Below are 13,666 nucleotides of genomic sequence, written 5' to 3'. Positions count from 1 at the left end.
TATTGGAACAGCACAAAACATGACTGCAACCTGACTTTTGCGCTGTTTCAGCTACCTAAATAAGAGAGGCCCTACATTAAAATGACTACATTTTGTCTGCTAAACATCCTCAAAACAGAGCCAGCCTTTAGGTGTAGTGTAGAAAATCAAAGTGAGCGAGATATTTTTATGCAAGAATGAATATTAAGTACTGAGCAGGTGCAGTGGTTAATTTTCATAATGTTCCTGGTTATGCAGCAAATATAGCATTGCAAGTTTCATTACAAGGTAAAATAGATTGTAACAAATTTTGTTTTGACACCAACTGCCATTCAAGTGAATGTAAAAGCACCATCATTTATTTTAATGACAGCTGGCTTTAAAACATGCAAATAAGACAATATTACATAAAAGAAAAAAAAGTCAATCAAATCATGCTACATAAATAAAATGCTAAAAATACTGATGCTATGGTCCTCATCATGCTTGAGCGTCAAACAACAGATAATGAGTAAATGAAGTCAGAAAAAAGAATAAACAACATGCGTGTGTTAAATTTTTACCTAATGCATTTGCAGTTCCATCAAAAGAGTGCTAATGCTGAAAGTAGCTGAGGGAGGGAAACAGTGGCAAAGCCAATTGAAATTTCCAGGTACCCAAAGAAAGCAAGCCTCTCAGGGATTTTTACTCAAGCAGCTGCCTCCAAACAACTGGAGGTTCTGACATAATAGCTTTTTATCTTGCCCAATTTTTCATTCATCGCCTCCACATTCATTACCCAAGCCACTGATATATGCATACAACGAAAAGGAGGATGTCTTTGCTCTGATCAGGAGCTGGACTAAATTATTCCATTAATTAAATAGAACGAACACAAATTTTGTCTTCTATGCTCTTATATTCCCTCAAACATCCCCACTTTAAATGTTGACTGAATTGCAAATGAAGACTCTAGAAGAAGGGAGAATTGTCATATTTTCCTATCTATGTATTCCCAAGCATTTTTACAATTTCATGTAAATAACAGCATCATTGTATAAAACAGTGCAACTGAAATGTAATTAATTTTGATACCTGTAATTGCAACCTGTAATTATCATGTAACTGGAGAACTATAATCAAGGAGCATAGCCCAATTTCATATTTGATACGTTTCACAGCAAGAACTCCATGGTTGTGCATCTAAATACGAGAAAATTCTACATGCCAGAAGATTAGCTATACAACGAGTGCACTTTTAAAAGTCATTGTAATTAGAGATGCTAAACAAATAGCTCAACTGAATAAAGAGAAGGGGAAAAAAAGTGTTTTGCCAGTCTTGAAATATCTAGCTTTTGACATTTTCACACCTTTTAACTCTAATTGTGATGCAAGTACACAAGATACATTACAGATATTACAGAAACATCTTTTATAGATCTGCTTTAGACACTTTGAACTGTCTATACTCTCATGATTCCACAACATCAAAGTGGAATTTCAATTATTTATAAATTAATGACCCATATATCACACTAATTCTGAAAGTTAATATTCACAGGTAGAGAGCCCTTTTGGTGTCAGTGGAACTGTAAGCACATAGGAAAGGGAATTCTTAAAATGTTCTAAAACAGGTAAGCACCAAACTATTTGATATTTATTTATACAAATGCAAAGCAGAGAATTTTAGTGTCTTCAGTACTGCTGCCAGTTAGAAAGGAGTTCATCAATATCAGAAGTCCTATAACAGACAACTGCACCTAAACCTTATTTCAAAAAGCATATTATGGTGTTCGTTTGGTGGTGTGTTTCGTTGTTGTTGTTTGGTTTTTTTTTTGTAGTTTGTTTCAAGTTGCATTTCTGCCCAATACAAACCTTCACCCAAGTCTCTGGATCTTGCACTAACCATTTTTCTAATTTATTAGAAATAAACACTTAATTTATTGGCAATGAAGTCTGGGATGTACAAAAAGCATCATAAGTACTTATGAATTTTCCTTCTTCCTTCAGAAGTGTGGATGATCAGCTAGGAATCCTCATTTAATGGAGAGAAAAAAATAAATCTGTAAACTTCAAAAGTCATTAGAAAATTAAGTTTTAAATAATAAGTGATCCTGCCAACAACCAAAATCTAGGTAAAGAGCAAGACCTTTAAACTAATTTTACCCAGACTTCTGGTAGTGGATCAACTATGTTTAACACGTTAAACATGAGACAAGACAATATTGAAATTAGGCACCGTCACATCACTGAGATGAAGTTTTATAATGAAGAGGGATTTATTTATTTTTTATAGTGAGAAATAGCAGTTTGGACTTTACAGTGTTGACTTTTGCCTATAACAGTGTGACAACAGTAACTTTGTACTATATGTTGTGTCATTTTTTCTAATTTATGCGTAGCACACAGGCCAAAGGAAAGCGTGGCTTTACAGGCTGGAACAGCACTCCTAAGGAAGAGAACGCGGTCATGTAATAAAGGACTGTCAGAAGGAATAGTGGTATCTGTGACAAAGTGTGGATGGAGTCCTTTGAGCAATATAGGTAGACTTCTGTTTGTATTACCTAATGAATGTTATATGTATGCAATTACTATAATACATATAGAATGAGGCTAAAAAAGGATTCTATTTGTTATATGAACTTTTTTTTTTAACTGCTAGAACCCTAACTATAGCACAAGTCTTGTAGCCTGCTTGCAACAGTGATCTCCCTCCCCTGGCCCAAATGCTGTCAGAAAAGACTTGATTAGATGAAAACTTTTACAGACTTGCATCCACAAGATTTCTACTTATCTTATACAAGCAGCTGAAAATTTTTCTTTTGCCATACCTTGTAAATCCATTCTGATGTTTCACATACCAACACAAACACTGAGATCTGAGTTGAGAGAACCAGTGTAACTTTTGAGGCTATAGCAATATTTACGTAGGATATCCCAGCAACATTGTAGCAACAAAGCTAAAATAATGTAGAAAAATTTAATATGAGGCCATATAAGAGAGGAAGACGATCATATTTAATAATAATAATGATCATGCATTTTCTCATACCCACACTCTTGCAAGCACCAACACACACACACTGAAGTAATCTGCCTGTTATCACTTACATTGTCATGGAGCAGAAGAGATACCACCTACTAAGATTTCACATCTCCAGGGCTGTTCTTGTGAAGGAGGTGAAATACGGTTGTGCTTTTCACATCTCTGGGGAGTTGACAGTGATTCTGACCTTCAGACCCTCCATTCTGTGGCAGTCCTAAGGGAATAAGAAAATATCACTGATTTACTCACTGTCTTTTGTCTCTTTATTTGTCTGATTGCTGCAGTCCTGGTCTTTTCTTTCCTCTCCATCCTCAATCCTAACAGCTTTTGTCTTTGCATTATTTCACCACTGCTTGTTTTCCTGTTCTTGGGTCTTGGAAACCTTTATGCAACTGTCCTATGATCTTGTTGATCCTTTAAATGCCATCAAACCTTGCTTCATCTATTCTTCTGTCATTTCTTCTTCTGGTGCTTCTTAAATTCATGAATTCCTTATGAATCCATATGAATCCATATGAATTCCTTAAATTCATATTTCATTCACACAAATCTTATAATTTTTAATACAGATTTCTATGATGTGTTTTCACAAGGGCCCAGCACTCAGACTTCAGACTAAACTGTTTCCTTCTGGATTAAACTGTTCCTAGAGAGGACTGAAAAGTAGATGCAGAGTCAGATCAAAGAAAAGCTAATATCTCAATCCATCTGTGGGATTTGGGCCTACAAAATCATTTGCATACTTCTAATTGCATAAGTTGCCAAGTTCTCCACCACCCCCCCCCCTTTTTTTTTTTTTTTTAAGTTCACTTGACTGAACAACAGTGAAAGAAAAAACCTGCAGATGTATCCAAGTTCCTGCCTACACAAACAAGAACTCAATTTGTTCTGGGACTTGGGTGGTTTGTACTGTAATGAACTTTTCCATTATCTTCCTTTTCTGTGATGGTGTAATTATCTTTAGGGATATTCATGTAAAACTGACATTTTATCTGGTGAATAATTTACAGGTTGGCAAAGTTTAAATACATACAAATGCCATGCTTATCATTAATGTCAGTTAGACCAAAACGAACAAGTAGGAGTCTGAGGAGATTACATGACGTTGTTTCACCACCTCATGCAAGCAAGATTAGTGGGGACTGTCAATACAATACTCTCAAACTCACTTGTGCTTGCCAAAGTGATCTCAAATATGAGCCATGCATGGATTTATTTTAAAAAGACCAGCGAAGAAATTCCTTGGGCTCTATTGCAGTGCCTTGACTGCAATACCTGCCACACCAAAAGACATCTCTACATGTTATGATAATAAACATTATTTTAATTAAAAGTAGAAAACTGAAATGAGACTGCCATAAGGGATCTTTCCAGATCACACCACTGCAGTTTCCAGTATCCAGGTAAATTAGCAGTGCCAGATAGTAGGTGAAAACCTCAGCTGTCCACTTCACAGGGTTTGGGAGAACACCTGCCCTGAGAATGTGCTGTCTAAAGGCAATGTGCTTTTCAGTGGATCGTAATCCAGTGAAAATAAAACAGTCCTATTTAAAAGGATGCTTATTTTTTTCTCATGCTTATTCTTTCTTTGCTAGCTCTGGTCTGGAAGATAGATTCCTAATTTTTTTTTTCCAGCTGTCACAGAGCAAATATTGATTTGGGAGAGGGAAAAAAGAAGAAGCAGAGGTCAAGACTAGAAGATAATAGATTGTTATGAACTAGAGTACAGGCACTCTCCCAAGCAACCTTAGATCTGTCTAAAAAGAACAGGAAGTGTGAAAGAAGCAGATCAAAGGTGACATTTTGATCCTGATCAAAATGGAAAAGATCAAGGATTAGATAATACTTCACTAAGATGAGCTGACTGAAAATAATTTGTACAAGCTCCAGGTACTAGAAATTTACTTAGAATAATAAAAAATACATTCAAAACTGCAAAACATGCCTTTATTGAGTTACAGCTTACTAAAAAAAACCTCAGGCTATAATGTGAAAAGGCCATGGATTTGATCTACCCTGCATATCTCTCATAGTCAACCTAATACCTCCATGCTTGTCTCCAGAACAGTTAACCATTTTACTGAAATGTCACACAACAGAGCTTCTCCCGTAGTAAAAACAACAACAACAAAACCAAAACACAAGCAAATGGATTAACAGCAAAGAAATTTTTGCACAAATACTACTTCATATGTGTCTTGGGAACCTGATGGATGGATGAGGGAAACAGCTAATCATTATGAGACCTAATGACTGAAGATAAACTACTCTTTTTAGGAACTCCCTCTATTCCCATTTCTCCCAATGAATCCAGACCAAACATAATGAAAAGGTTTCTGCTACATCCAAAGGAGGGATTAAACAGTCATAAGTTTTTAATAACGCGCTGCCTGGAATGCTAATTATGAAGTTCTTTTTACGAATAATTTTCTATTGGGTCTTATGTCCTCAAGCTAAAGCCCATAACTTCTATCAGTATTAATGACAATTATACATTCAGATCCATAGAGATCAGAGAAGTAACCCAGAGATCCTAATATCCCCAGTCTTGTTTAACTGTATTAATTTTCAACTTGATTTTTAGCAGGCGCTATATGACAAGGATATGTACACATTTTCATTCCTCTCCAAAATGCACATAAATGAGGATGACGACATACACAGAGTAATTTTTATTAGCACTTGGATTAATTGGTTAAATAAAACAAAGCCAGGTTTTAACTGTCATTCTTAAAAGAGAGCAAACTTAGAACTAAGTAGGGGAGTTGAGGCTAAAGCAAACTACTTATGTGACCAAAGGGTGAAGAATATGGATGAAATGCAACTATTGTGAACCATAGGGTCACAGAAAGGAGCCTTGGGATGCAAAGCCACCTTCACCTATGTAGCTGTATCAGTAAGATTCTCTAAGATCATCAGAAACACTGAGTGTGAGTATTAATACACCAAAATTCATGCTGATAAGGACAAAGGACAACCCGCCAGACTCTGAAGTACTTGGTGTGGGCAGGTGGGGTAAGACACATTTGCAAGGAGGACTAGGCTCATTGCTTGGTTCTAAGCACAGTAGGAAAGGAAACAGAATGGCAATTTAATAGTACTCATGCATGTCATTTATATGATTTATTTTCAGAAATTTAATTGTGCATCACTACTCCTAATAATAGGCATACGTTTAATAGTCTATTAAGGTGGCATTAACTTCATACAAGTGTTGCTTAAAAATATTCGTAACCATCTTTTTCAGTTACATTGTAAGTCTCCCATCTAGAAGTGGAAAGCCAGACTTGAAGAGTACCAAAACTACAGTGAGTTCACTACAAATTTTTAAATGAAGTCTATCAGCTACGCTACATTACATTGCGCAATGGAGTCAAGAAAGAACCACTGAAATATAAAACATGCTTTTGCTGAGAAATAGGCTTTTAAAGATACAGTTATAGGAAGATATTCTGCCAGTAAGTCAGTCTGCTTGTGTGTCTGAAATTTTGAAATAAAAAAAAAAGAGAAAACAATTAGAGAAAAGAGGAGTGGTAGAAAAAAAAAAAGATTAACAGTAAGAATGAGTCATACTTTAGTATCTGTCTAATTTTAAGGAGAAAAAAGACTTAGAGCTTAGATACTACTTACTCCTATAGTGGTAACAGCCTAAAAGATATAGCCACCAAAAAAAAAACAAAACCAAAACCAACCAAACAAAAAACCACAAAACAGACTGCATTGAGGTCAAATGGGAAAAAAATTTTAAATGTTGTCAAGTATGAGTGAAGCAAAATTTCATCCAAAGGCTGAATTTTCAAATCAGAATCTGTCTTAGAAGTTCCTGATCTGGAGAAATTTGATACTATGCTAATGGGCTGTAACATAAGATGGCAAAGTGAGCAAATAAGCACTCCAACATTAGTTAGTAAGAATGCTATTTCATCAAGTGAGCACACTTCCACCTCACCTGGAGGTTTCTGCTCTCCTCCCATTTCAAAATCAGTGAATTTTTGTCGTTGTTGTGAAAGATCCCATCATCCCCTCAAATACAGATGGATTCTCCAGAGTCACCCACAGATTTCAGCAGACTACAATGAAATTATTTAAAAGTCAGCCAGTTTCAGGAAGCTTAGCTGTTGCAATTCCAAAGACCTATACTGTAGACCTACAAACAGTAGGTAGAAACCCAGTTCATTGTCCAGAAACGTAACCTGACTCCTTCAAAACAAACTCCCCCTACTCCCTCACCTTGTAGCTCTGAACGAGGACTTTCATTGTCCAGCCCTTCTGTCACTTCTCTCTTCCCTGTCAGCTGCCAAGACTTCCAGAAATTGCCCAATTTGAAGAAATATCGACTCTGAATTCAACTACATGCTTTAAGTTTAGCAACTGGTTGCCTTCTCTCCGATTATGTATTTCTCCTAAAATAGATTAGGAAACATTTGAGGAAAAACTACATCCATTCTAGCATGTTTGTTGGCAAACTTAGACAAACAGGAGATTTTTTTCTGCCTTTTTTTTTCTTCTATGTCAAACAATTTTCTCATGGGTTGACCTTATTTAGACCTTCAAAGCAATAAGAAAACACAAAATGACATATTTTCCTTTTTAGGGAGGAAAAAAAAAATCACAAGGTTGCTTTTCAGGATTTCATTTCTACAGAAAGACACAGAAAACCACAATCTTCATAAATTCCTGAATGCTTTAATTTTAATTAATTTAGTTTTTAATTTGACCAGACTGAAATATTCTATACATTTGCAGATCTCTAAGTCTGGGACCTCCTAGTCTGAATAAGTTATTAGAACATATCATGCTGTGCTATATCAAGCTCTTCATATTCCTCTCTAGAGCTGAAAGTTTTTTACTTGTCTGCTGCACAAAAATCGGTGCTTTTCCAAGTGAAATTAGCTCAGAATGACATACCATGAGCATAAAGAACAGCTTAAAATTCAGGGACTGGAATTCTATCAGTGAAGCTTTTATGCTTCTTTATCTATTTTTTCCTCCAGAAAATTACCATGGATGCCTATTTTTATCCTATATCTTCATACAAATCTATTTCAAAGAATTATAATTTATCAACAATTTTCTTCTGCATGTGGAATATCAAAGGCTGTATTCTTACATTTTACTGAAAGCACTGAAGCAAAGCTGCTCAAGTCAAGCCCAGATTGCTTGATGTTCAAATGGAGCTGCAGCTTTTTATGCTACCTAAAAGAAAGGTAATGGCAAAAATTCATTGTAACATCTCAAACGCAAAGAAATGTTGCTATATTGCCACAACGATTTAATAAAAATAAGCCCAAGAAAATATATACAAGATAATGTTTAAGAGAGACTACACATTTAATCAGCCCCTCTGAAGCAAATAGAGTAAAAGTCTCCTCCAGCCCCACAGAGTTTTGTTTTCAGCTGGTGATTTTTTTGGCTTTGTTTCTTACTTTACTTTTTTAAAATCAGAGGAGTCTGTCTTTATTGCTGGCAGGTACTTTTCAACAGAAACTGTTCAAGTGATGATGTGCCAGTGCCAAGAAGCACAAAATACAGACCATCAGAAGGCTTGAAGGATTAATGTTGTCTATTAAATCAAAAAATTGTTGAAGAGCTCTGGGAAATATCCATTTTTGTATTAACTTTTTGTGATGGACAAAAGAAAGCACTGTCAAGAGCTATACAATATACTGCATGGTGCAACACAAGGCTACACTTCCAGGTCAGTGCAGTCACAGTGCACTGTCGTCTCAAATCCTCAGTTTTCAATTCTGCTGCTACCATTTAACTTTTCACATATCGAATATTTGCAGTTTTATCTTAAACACTTATTTTCCTTGTTTTAAACTCCAAATCTCTCTCATTACAGAAATTGTAGTCCTTCTTTTCACAAAGCAAGGTCGCAACTAAACACTCCATCAACAGCAACAAGAGCATGTTGTCAGCAAATAAAATAAATAGGCTTGACAACATTAGCCTGCTCTATTTCAATTATATGAAAAGCAAAACTTTTTCAAAAGGAGATAAAAACTATTTTCTTTAAATACCACAGTTTGACATGAACTTCAGAAGGCCATTTATATACAAGATGCACATTCTACAAAAGAAGCAAATAAACAAACAACAAGAACAAAAAAACAATCCTCCCCACTTTTTCATTAAACCAAAAAGCAAAAACAGTGTAAACCTACTCAATCCCAACATCTATCATCACTCCTTTCCTTCTACTGGAATGGACTATGTTATTTTTCAGAGGGCTTGAAAACTGAGTTTGCAATGGAAACTCAGCTCAGCTAGTAAAGTCTGGAAAGTGCAGAACAGTAGCAACAATGTGAAACTCATCCATTGCTTTGGCTAGAGCTGCTATTTGCCTTGCTGGTTTACAGTGCTTGGGCTCAAAGCTCCTTCATTACATACACAAATGTTTCTACATTGGCATTAAAAGCATCATAACAAGAAGTTAAATTTTAGGTTAAGAGCAAGGAAACTGAAAAAGCACATTTTTACATTTTAAAATATTTTTTCTAATAAAATTGGATGGTGTAAATGATAAAAGTGACAGAGAAGAGAGTGCTAACTGAAAAATTCAACCTAACATGCAGAACTGCTGAAGCTGCACAAGGCTCCAGCTCAGGAGGACTCACGGGATTACCAACCCTAGAGAAGAAAGCAGAACACAGTGACTTTCAAAATAGCCTCATTACCTCCAGAAAAAAAAAATAAAAAATTACAAATAACAAAGACTTGCTAGCTGCAAACCCTCTGTCTTTACTGCTGCACATCTTTTTATATAAAGAATTTCATATCCTCATAAAACAGAAACAAGCCATAGATCTGAAGTGGGGAGTGCAGGGTCAGAGCCCGTGGAAAAGAAATCTCATTGTCTGCACCAAGGGCATCAGCTGAAAAGCAGATAATATCAAATCAATTGGGAATGGACAAATGAGAGGTCAGAGGTAGGGTAAATCTACCTTGCAAGTTATTTTAAAAGACACATTGACCGTGTTCAATAGGATGTGAAGCAAATGAAACCAAGGAGACAGAAACCTGTGGTTTTGTTGCACCCCATCCAGAATGTAATTTCCAGATTTTTGGTAGCTCTTGGTTTCTAAGGAGATGCTAAATACATGCTGTAAATGTTATAATTTGTGTCTTTTTCATTTCTTTAGGCTTTTGAAACCTGGAATTTATTTATTGTAGCTTTTTGGATACAAGACCAGAGAAGTTTCTGTCATCGTAAGTCCCCCTGACACTTCCTATTGCTATTCCCTTAGTAGTACTGCAACTTTCTTGTTCAATTCTTTAATGTTCCAGAGACAGATATAGTCCCCTCGCTAAAATGGAAGAAACCTCTTCAACCTCATGCTAAATATTTCATAGAAGGAAAAAGCAGAAACAAAATTCAAATAAATTAATAGATTGCAAATTGTAACTACTAAGCACTGTGGATGGGAACTACAAGGGAAAGACCACTTCAAGTCATTCTTTACCTTTCTTTTGATATAGCACCATCAGTACTTGAAGAGCTATATATAACTTGACTTCACACCACAGCAAGTTCCACCAATGCCCTCGTCACCACAGCTTAGTTGATCTGCACATCACAATTTCATTCTTTTTGCTGCCAAAAGGGCTCCTGTACTCTTCAGAGAGGTATTTTTTTTTTTCCTTAATTATTTTATTTCTGCCTTGTTACCGTACACAAAGCTTTATGGCATATGTTTGCCAGTCAAAAGAAACACAGTGATAAAACCTCTCAGATCTTGACATCACAGCGTATCATCACTTACTGCAGTACACCAAGGGAGCATATATGAAAAAGAACAATGAAATCAAATACCTGTTAACTATAGCATACCAAAAACATTTCTGCCAAAGCATCTGTTAAAGTAGAAACTTGGACCATTTATCTGAACACCAGAGCGAAGATCACATACAACATAAGACAGAGCTTTCAACAATACAAGGGGCAAGCAGAAAACATATTTATATTTAGAGAAAAACACCAGTCCAATCCACCTAACAGTGACAGAAACTTGGCCAGGAAGCTAGGGACTAAAACAAAGCATGGCCTCTGTGAAAATGGATGACTAGCTTTCTATTGATTTCTTTCCACTTCCTTAGGAATCAAATTGTTATAAGACTCACTTTGGAGCTCCCAGGTTCTTGCTCACTAGATTTAGCTTTGACTCAGTAACCTCCGTGACATATCTGTTCTTATTTATTATATTCAAGTCGAAAATAGGATTTGTGCTTCTTTCATGTCCTCACATTGATTTGATTTTCTCTGGCTACAAGAAGGGTCATTAGGTTTAATGTAGGTCATCAGGATGCACATGGATTTATAAGTGAATGTAATGCAAAGTTGATACTAGGTGTTTAAAATAATAAATAAATAAATAAATAAAACAATGGCTGAGATATGGGGTAACATAGAGGTGGCCCAAAACTGAGCTGAACACGTCTGAGAGAGAAAATAGCTGCAGGGCACACAGAACACAACACTAGATACATTCTGCTTGCCAAAAATACACCTCTCCATACAGCAATAAATATATAAATACAGGTTACAACTGAGAATAGTGGTTACAGGTGAATGCACAGAGAGTCTACTTATCAAGACTGAAAAGACCACCTAGACCAAAGGTGACACTGAAATTATTTGTCAATAGGATCTCTTTGTGCTTACTGTGGGCCCAGTTTGGCGACTGCAGAATATAAAACAAACATATTCCTGTGAACCTGGATCTCTAACCTTGCAGTTACCAGTCACTAATCTGTCACTGCCTTTAAGTGTTTCAGCATTACAAAAATAGTACTGTAATGTCTGTTTAGATCAGAAATTTTCTAAAACTGTATTCTAATCTGTTACCTTAGCCAGAGGTTGTGTAACAAGTTTTGATAAGTAGTGAGTTTTATTCCATTTTCCTGCCCAAAATCCAGCTAACTCTCTCTTATTTTTCTATCTAAATCCTTCTTGAACTTTTAGATATAAAAGGCTCTTTCTGTTTTGAGCTGCTGAAAAAGTTGCAAAAAACATGCGTGCAGTACTACACTGAGGGGGCAGGCTGCCTTCTTCCACACCACAGCTGATTGCCATGTATTATGGAGCTAATGTATCCTAAAGGCAATCATTTTCCATGATCTCCTATGCATTTCTATGCCTTTAGATAAAATATGAACTCTGCATATGTTATTTACGCTAGTTACTATTTTGGTGGTGATCATTTTTCCTACTACAGGAACCGTGAGATCATGCCAGGCCTGGTAAAATGTAAGAAACAAGTCAGAAGAGGAAAAAATAAAAATTAAAAATAAAACAAAATCAGTGCGTGTATATTCACAGAAGCACTGGCTCCAGTACAGACACGCTTATAAAAAGTTGTTAACAGCGGAATATAGTATGACCTACAGTCATACCCAACAAGATGATTAGAGAGATCAAAACTACTCAGACTGTATATTTGACCAACTTCAAAATATAAAAGGATATAAGCCCCAAATCCATGACTTCTCTCACTCTTCCTTGACAGCATGACGAGTCTGCAACATCCTTTTCATGTGTTAGAAACGGATTTCCAGAAAAAGAGAATACAGAACTATGCTCAGATATAGAAGTGTTCATATAGTTAAGATACTGAAATAGTACTCAGTAGTTCTGATTTTTAGTACTGACTCTCTCACAGGCTTGCAAACAATGTCAAGATAGTCCTTAATGTTCCTGTTTCTCAGTTCATTTACCTGTAAATAAAGGAGTAATTTTTTTTTTTCCTTCACAATGCAATGACAGGGTAAATTACTGCTTATTACACAGCCATTATGTAGGAGAAAACAAAATATCAAAGCTGGGAGCAGGGTAATTAGCGCAGTAGTTTTGTAATTTCTTTGGGCCAGAATGTTTTTTTGGGGCCAAAGACATCTAACTGCAACACTGCAAAGTTATATATGCATATGTACACACCCATGTGACATACTTCCATACATGCATACATACACATCATATATTTATATGTGTGTGCATGAAGATCCCCTGCACTAAAGCACAAATGCAACCAACCTCAATTCTGCACTGTGGCACACATGAGATAACTCAGGTCAAATTCTCTCTTATCAGATCATTTTTACAGCTGTGGAAGCACGGGGAAATGCACTCTGAGAAAACTCCATATTACCCTATATGAGACATGTAATTATTAGATAATTGTATTTGGAGAAGGCTACATCAAATTGTTTCTGTTATGTTCACAGCCACATGATAGGCAGCTTGCGTCTGTTTTGTTCTGCTCACCTTAGCCAGTCGTATCTATGGAACTGAACTTATTGAAAACATGCCAGTAGCTCACAGGGTTTTCTAAATTATTTCAAGAATTACAGATTTGAGTTTTCCTCCATCCTTGTCACATGCACTTTTTTTTTCCACAAGCAAAATCATCCTATCTGCTGTTAATAAGGAACGATGAATCCCATGAGGATCATGAGTACTCAGCACATCTTAATGTGGATTCCAAAATTAAAAGCCAGAGGGACTTCTTTTCCCTCTCACTGAGGTCTCCCAGCAAATTATTGATTCTTGCTGATCACTTTCCATTAATATATTTATTTCTTACAGCCTGAGTGATTGAGTTAAAGTGCTTAGTAACTCTCTAATCATGTACATCTCCTGGGGCTGAAAAAGAGCTTTGGTTT

General features: G+C 36.1%; 1 long non-coding RNA gene across 17 annotated transcripts in view; it reads right to left on the bottom strand.

Moving 5' to 3' along the window:
* Window positions 1-13,666, bottom strand: part of LOC106034563 (uncharacterized) — a 144,957-nt gene that overhangs the window by 44,127 nt on the left and 87,164 nt on the right. For 16 of the 17 annotated variants that reach the window (XR_010832235.1, XR_007161191.2, XR_007161193.2 and 13 more), the window contains one exon: window positions 3,070-3,218. This is a non-coding gene — a long non-coding RNA (uncharacterized lncRNA). Of the gene's footprint in view, window positions 1-3,069; window positions 3,219-7,234; window positions 7,408-8,114; window positions 9,687-13,666 lie in introns of those variants that run through there. The other variant, XR_010832242.1, reaches the window with a different exon arrangement.

Source organism: Anser cygnoides, chromosome 6 (assembly GCF_040182565.1).
Source record: "Anser cygnoides isolate HZ-2024a breed goose chromosome 6, Taihu_goose_T2T_genome, whole genome shotgun sequence".
Lineage (NCBI taxonomy): Eukaryota > Metazoa > Chordata > Aves > Anseriformes > Anatidae > Anser > Anser cygnoides.
The sequence above is the reverse complement of the archived record's forward strand: the minus strand, read 5'-3'. Positions and strand labels throughout refer to the sequence as shown.